This window comes from Ictalurus punctatus, chromosome 27 (assembly GCF_001660625.3).
Source record: "Ictalurus punctatus breed USDA103 chromosome 27, Coco_2.0, whole genome shotgun sequence".
In the NCBI taxonomy this organism is placed as follows: domain Eukaryota; kingdom Metazoa; phylum Chordata; class Actinopteri; order Siluriformes; family Ictaluridae; genus Ictalurus; species Ictalurus punctatus.
Genome location: NC_030442.2, coordinates 4,457,211 through 4,465,000, shown reverse-complemented (window position 1 = coordinate 4,465,000; position 7,790 = coordinate 4,457,211). Strand labels below are relative to the sequence as shown.

At 42.0% G+C, this 7,790-nt stretch overlaps 1 protein-coding gene across 3 annotated transcripts in view; it reads right to left on the bottom strand.

The window, feature by feature from the left end:
* Nucleotides 1-6,225, bottom strand: part of sh3bp4a (SH3-domain binding protein 4a) — a 30,773-nt gene extending 24,548 nt beyond the window's left edge. For all 3 annotated transcript variants that reach the window (XM_017459015.3, XM_053676664.1, XM_017459017.3), the window contains exon 1: nt 6,102-6,225. The gene's annotated coding sequence lies outside the window, so the exon portion shown is untranslated. The remainder of the gene's footprint in view (nt 1-6,101) is intronic.
* Between the last annotated feature and the right edge of the window lie 1,565 nt (nt 6,226-7,790).

Genomic DNA, 7,790 nt, shown 5'->3' with positions numbered 1-7,790 from the left:
ATAATAATAATAATGTGCTGTCTGACCGAGGTCTCTCTCTCTCTCTCTCTCTCTCTCTCTTTCAGGCAGGAAATGGTGTTTGGGCTTGTCTCAGATCTTACTGACAGTCCTCCAGTATCCCATCAGCCCCAAGTCATTTTAAAAATGTGTGGGATGTACGGATTCAAACAGAGGCCAAGGACAGGAGAGAGAGAGAGAGAGAGAGAGAGAGAGAGAGAGAGAGAGAGAGAGAGAGAGAGAGAGAGGGAGAGAGAGAGAGAGAGAGAGAGAGCAACTGGGAGAAAGAGAGAGAGATTATAATTCAGCCCTTGTTCCTCTCAGCTCGGTTCCTTAAAATTTCAGCCGCGAGAGTCTAATGTCTCAGATCTTTACAGATAACAATGTGAAAGAAGAGCGAAATAGAAAGAGAGAGAGAAATAGAGAGAGAGAGAGAAATAGAGAGAGAGAGAGGCTCTAAAAAAGAGAGACTCTAAAAGAGACTTGATCGTGTTCAGTTATTCGTCCCGACCTTTCAGTGACGTGGACATGTGACGTGGACGTGTAAAGTCTTGCGAATTCTCCTTCTGGTGATCAGGATTATAAACGTGGATGTCGGAGATCGATAAAGCTGTGTCGGCGTGAGAAATTCCCGATTTAAACTCTCGGAAGCGTGAACTCTCGTTAGTCGCGTGTCTAAGAGCCGCCAGCGGGAGGGAGGCTACAGTTACAGGTACGCCGGCGGCGGTCGAGACGCGTGATTTTGGGATGGCGTACGACCTGCTCACGGAGGCATACGCTAGGAATCTCACAACTCGAGTTAAAATACAATTCCTCGTTCAGACTTTAGGCCACGCCCCCCGACTGAGTCATACTAGTGTGGACTGGAATGACACCAATGTTTATGGAAGTGAATGTCCTTTTTTCCATGTTTATAGATAACAGTGTGTCATATTGAGTCAGAAAACACATCCACGTGTGTGTGTGTGTGTGTGTGTGTGTGTGTGTGTGTGTGTGTGTGTGTGTGTGTGTTCAGTCATCTCTCTCTCAAGTCTCTGATGTGTTTCTTTGTCAGACGCTGCTCGCCTGCTGGGACTCGGGAACTGACTCCGATACCAGAATGGCAGGTGTGTGTGTGTGTGTGTGTGTGTGTGTGTGTGTGTGTGTGTGTGTCTCACTGTGGGGAGTTTTACAGCCTGCTTCTACTTTTGAGACTTTTCCCACTAGTAGCTGTGGACTTTCTGCTCAGCCAATCAGGAGCGAGCATGGCGCTCGACGTGGGGACGAAAACAGAAAGCAGTCTCACGCATGGTGGGGTAGCTCGGTGTGTGTGTGAAGGGGTGAAGGGCCGTGTGGACGTACAAGTCTGTAATGTTTATACCATCCACTCGGACGCCGCAGTCCGCCCGGACTTGTACTTTAAACCGCTGAACGTAATGTCTTTTTTTTATTTTTTTTTTTATTTCTCTTGAAGGACATTCATCGTACCCCACTAATCCCGCTGACGTGTTCATCTCTCGCATCGCTGCGGGTCGCTCGGAGGAGGAATAAATCCCTCGCTCGCTCCTGCGCCACGAGGAAACCCGATCGGCCCAATTACAGCCACCTGCTGACTGCAGCAAATACGCCGCCGCCCTCACATCAATCACACCGCACCACCCCTACACAGAGAGACGGATGGCAGGACAAGAAAGAGAGGAAGAACGGGCGATCAAAAAAGAATAGGCTACAGTAGAGTTCTGTCTAGAGACAGGATGGTACTACACAGGAAGAAGAAGAAGAAGAAGCAGGAGGAAGAGAGAGAGAGAGAGAGAGAGAGAGAGAGAGAGAGAGAGAGAGAGAAAAGAAAGCTCAATTCTCCACATAGTTAGAGCTAAGCAATGAGGGCAGGAACCTCACTGAAACCCGTTCCAAACCATGTCATGAAAATCCGTTTGGAAATTAGACCTGAGACGGCAGAGAGGTGGAGTGGGCGAGAGAGGGATGTAGAAGGAGAGAGAGAGAGATGAGGATAGAAAGGGGAAGGGAGAACGAGAAGCAGCGGGTTCTAGTTATACGCTCGCACACTGTATCAGGACGATGTACAGTAAAACTCAATCTCAGGTTCACATCCTGGTGATACCACGAGGAGATAAAGAGGGAAGCACTAGCCCCGCCCCTTACTCTCCGAGTGTGTTTTGAGAGACACGCAGGCCGGACAGGGCGCCCGGGAGGTCACGTGTACGCGGGACGTCTTGTGCTCAGGTTCCCCCGCGAAGGCCTCGTTGTTCCCGGGGCGGAGACGATTTATCTGGAACCTTTCATGACGGGCCAAAACGCTCGGAGAACACAATCGACAACCGTGCGTCGCCAGGGGCTCACTTCCCCAAGCCCAAAAACACTGATAACGACGTGCGAGAGAAAGAGACACTGAGACGGAGGAATAGAGACAGAGAGAGAGAGAGGGAGAGAGAGAGAATCTACATCTGCAGTCTCACCAAACGTCCAGCAGAACACACACACACACACACATTAACATTCAGACCTGCTCCGATCATTTGCTTCCTACTGAGACACACACACACACACAGAGAGAGAGCGCGAGCGAGCGAGCGAGCGAGAGAGAGAGAGAGAGAGAGAGAGAGAGAGAGAGAGCGAGCGAGCGAGCGAGAGAGAGAGAGAGAGAGCGAGCGAGCGAGCGAGAGAGAGAGAGAGAGAGAGAGCGAGCGAGCGAGAGAGAGAGAGAGAGAGAGAGAGAGAGAGAGAGAGAGAGAGAGAGAGAGAGAGAGAGAGCGAGCGAGAGAGAGAGAGAGAGAGAGGAAATGCTTGGGTGATGAGTAGTTTCTGCTGTTCCTGTACACAGTTCTCTGGTATCTGTGCTGTGGCTCCTGTTGACCGTGTGGAATGCAGTTCAACATCAATGCTAACACACACACACACACACACACACACACACACACACACACACACACACACACACACACATCACAATATATAGTTATATACCAGGAAAATGGTGCTGCATTTTATTCATTTTTAAATGATCATACTTTCATTTAATGTCTTGAGAAATAACCTTTTTATTTATTTAAATATCCCCCCCCCCCCCCCCCCCCCCCGAATCTAAAAAACAAACAAACAAAAAAAAATAATAAAAAAAAGGAAGAAAAAAAGGCACAAAGTTGGTTTTTAAAAAATCTGGTCTAAGAGCTGATTAAAATCCAATCTGTCCTAAAATCTGATAATAACAACAACAATAATAATATTAATAATAATAATAATAATAATAATGATAATAATAACGATAATAATAATAATAATAACAATAATACTAATGATATTATTATTATTATCATTATTATTATTGTTATTATTATTATCATTATCATTATTATTAATGACAATGATAATAATAATAATAATAATAATAATAATAATAATAATAATAATAATAATAATAATAATGACTATGAGGTCTAGCTTTAAACCTACACTCATATAAATACGGCAATTATATTTTTTTTAAAAAGCCTGTGTTTGTGAAGTAAATGAGGTCGAAAGAGTGGATTAAATCCTCTTAGATCTGTTGTTCCCTGATCCCAGTCTCTCTCTCTCTGTCTCTCTCACACACACACACACACACACACACACAGACACACAGAGCTGGGCACAGTCAGTCAGACAGGAAGTGGCTAAAGGGAATAATTCCAGGTTAGTGTGTGTGTGTGAGAGAGAGAGAGAGACAGAGAGAGAGAGAGAGAGAGAGAGAGAGAGAGAGAGAGAGAGAGTCTGTAATCAGACTTTTTTAGCTCCACACAAGCGCAGCTACACAATGGCAGTGTTGAGTGTTTATGCTGGAGACACAGCGACGCCGGGCCGACGGCGTGTTATGAACTCAGACACAGCGAGAGACACTCGTTTATCTTAAACGATGAAACGTGAAACACGGAAACCTGGGACACGCTCAAAACTTGTTTTTTTTTCCCGTCCACGTTCAGTCGTACAAAGCCATATTTAAATATTCAAATCACAACATAATCCTGTAAGCCCGCGTCACGCCGATCTCTCTCGCTGCTGATCCTCAATCTGACACGATGCTCATTAACCGGCGAGTTTAAACTTTCACGTCATTTCATTCGAAACTTTTAACCGCAGCACTTAAAATGAAAGCACTGAGCACGCCCACAGGAAGTCATGAATTCACAGCAAAAAAACAACAACAACAACAAAAAAAAAACACAGAACTTCACACTCTGAGGAAAACGCCATCCGCCCTCTCCCGCATACACGACCTCACGGACGCCCGTGATCGGCTAGCGCTGCTTTGATTGACAAGGTACGCCCCTCCCACTCAGACAGCACCGCCCGTGGCCGTCGTATTGTTGGAAAGCGAGCTCATGGTCGATCGTGATTTCTTTAGTCGTTTCTGAACTCTCAGACGTGTACGAAATAGAGACTGCGCCAATCCAATCCGATTCCCAGCATACCCAGCAAAAACTGGCGGATCAGATATTTGGTCTAGACATAAAATAATAAAAATAGCAAAAAATTTGATTGGGTCCTGTAACAAATTAAAATGATTGGATCTGGTTTTAGAGAAGACTTTTTTTTTGGAACAGCAATGTGACTTGAACATATATATATATATATATATATATATATATATATATATATATATATATATATATATATATACACTTTATTTCATTTATTATGTCTGTAGTGCAAGTTATGTTCTGTAAAACTGAATTTTTAAAAAAGTTGTGTTTTGCTACTGTAGGAATTTCCCACAGTAAACAGAACGATGTGTGCATTACGTGTATTATTAGGTGTAGTATGCGGTCCCGAGTCCGCAGAGTCCATTCCTTGTACACAAATTCGACATTTACATCACAACTGGTCTGTTTACACTGATAATACACTAACAGGACCAGTAATACCTGTGTGTATATATATATATATATATATATATATATATATATATATATATATATATATATATGAACATAAACGAAACATAAAGCGAAGAGCTGTTTATGTTATGTTTCATTAGCGCAAAAAACGCACAGTGGGAGTATGTTGCGTTGTATCACGTGGTATCGAATGTCTGTGTTTTGTAGTGATTTTATGACAACAAGTAAATAACCACGGTATTGGACTGATACCTGATATATCCAGTATCAATATCCATAATAATAATAATAATAATAATAATAATAATTATGCACATAAGCCTATTTGTGTGTGTGGGTGTGTGTGTGTGTTTGCCAAATAATGCAGTACTTTTAATCCCGTGCATCAATCCCTCGGTTTAATGTACACTATCCTACACGACGTCACGGTACAGCGATATCCCGGTATGATATTTGTAACCGTATCACACAGCCTTTAGGGCACTCCACTAACCCCCCAGCCAATACATGAGGAGTTCTCACTCATTAATAACCTGCTGATCCACACTTAAATGGTGGTGGATTCAAGGCGCAGTGCATTGTGGGTGGCAGAGGGCTGGGGTTGGGGCAGGAGGAGGGAGAGAGAGTGAGAGAGACAGAGAGAGAGAGAGAGAACATGGCTAGTACAGCTGCTTCCAGAGGAAATGAATGAATTCAAACCGACGAGCTGTAGGTTTGAATTTTTAAATGTTGATTAAAGAAACGGTTTATATTTAACGGTCGCCGGGAATAACGGTCCGATTTCAATGCGCATGCGCGCTATAGTGATGCAAAAATAAATAAGCAACCAAACCTGATACTTTATTGAAGAATAACTGATATATTTGTAGTTAACACGGGATTGTAGGTGTGTGTGTGTGTGTGTGTGTGTGTGTGTGTGTGTGTGTGTGTGTGTGTTAAGATGCCTCTCCAGTTTAAGTCTCCATTTCGGTTTCAAGTTACAAACTCGCTGTAAAAGTTTCACGCGACACTGTTATTTCACCTGATGAAGCAACACACTCTCACACACACATTCACACTCTCTCTCACACACACACTCACACACACGCGCGCGCGCATATCCTTCATTCAAAGGAGGAAAGAAGAGCTCGTGCGCGGTTCGCCTTTCGTTTACTAAAGAAATAAAGAGCAAACAAACAAACACGTAAACAAACTAAAACGGAATAAAAGGCAGAGAAACGCTCGCTTACTCACCCTGATATGCTCTGGAGAGAGAAGAGCCAGTGTGTGTGTGAGAGTGTGTGTGTGTGTGTGTGAGAGAGAGAGACCTGATCCCACTCTGGTCGGTCACTCCTTTGTAGGATCTCGAGCCGATTCCTCTCGCACTAAGCAAGGCAGGCACTGGGTGACGTCACGAAGAAAGGGGCGGGGCGAATCACTTGTTTCTGGTAGATGAGCATCAACTGTTGAATTCTAAGAAAGAAGCTAATGGAAGTGTTACCGTTTGTTTGCAGTTAACAAAACTTTTTTTTATGTTTAAAAAATAATAATTCTGCTTTATGTTAATTTTATTGTGTTCCTCACTATACAGTAACAGTACCGGTGAGGGAAGAATATTACCTCACTGTCTGCACCAGATGATTGTTGATGTTATGGTTTTGTTGTGGTTTTTAGTCATAAAACTTTTTTTTCCAAAATAAATTCCATGTATTTATGCGAATGAGGACTTGTTTAATCAAATATGCAAAAATAAATGATATACATACATAGATAATAAAACCAATTCAAAGGTTTACTTCCCACTGTGTCAAGACAGAAAGAAGAAATGTTTGAAATCCTTTTCTGTATGGTTTATTCAAGAACATTCCATACGTTGTTATAAAAAATATATATTTTTGGTCCTTTTTCAGTATAGAATCCTGTGATGATCTCGAGAAATTTCTCTGTAATATCTTTCTAATTAGGGGCGGGGATAAAGATAGAAAATTTCATGACTGAAGCTCCTCTGAGATTTTTTTGGTTCTGAACATAGAAACAAATATTTTGAGGAAGAACGAAAAGTAGTTTCGTACATTTCCATTCAAACCAGTGTGGTTTATAACGTTGACGTAACGTTGTCATAATGGCACAGGAACACACGTATATTTCATCGGCAAACAAGCTTTACAGGGATATATGACAACGTGATCAAGAATGGGCGGAGCTTACAGCCTTCTTTAAAGTCGGTCCGTTTCAGAAAATGGTCGTGATATACAAAAACAGTTAAATAAACATAGTTCTGTTGACTTTTCACATTTTTATTGCCACAGTTTAAGACAAGACAAACACTTTTTTTTAGCTTTCATAAAATGTTTTTAAAAACAACAGAGCTAGCTAACTAACTGACTCTGTCGGCTAAATTTAACCATGGCAACATGGCGCCTGTTTTCTTGCTAACTTATTAGCGTTGATACAAATACAACATGACGCTTTATGCAGAGTTAGCTCTTGTACTAAAGCCCAAGCGAACTAACATAACTAGCTGGTTAGTTAAATGTACAACGTTAGCTATTCGGTTACAATCACAGCCTGTCCTGTTATGCGTTTTACCAAAACCGATGCTGCACAAACAACGGTTTTTAAAGTGTTAGTAAAAACAGTATATCAAGACATATTACACGTCTGATTAATAACACAGGTCTTCTAGATAAAAACAATCTGTGATGTGACATGAAATGATATAAAAGAGAGAAACAGAGACACAGAATAATGAGTGAACCAAGACAATAAAAATAACAAGATAAAGAGTGAGAACAGTATGAGACAGGTAGAGTAAGAGAATAATAGATAGAAAAGTGAGACTATGATGAAAAAAAGAGAGAGTGGGAATAAAAGAAAGACAGAGAATAATGAGAGGAATTAAGAAAGACAGATAGACAGACAGATAATGGGAGAGAGCAAGAC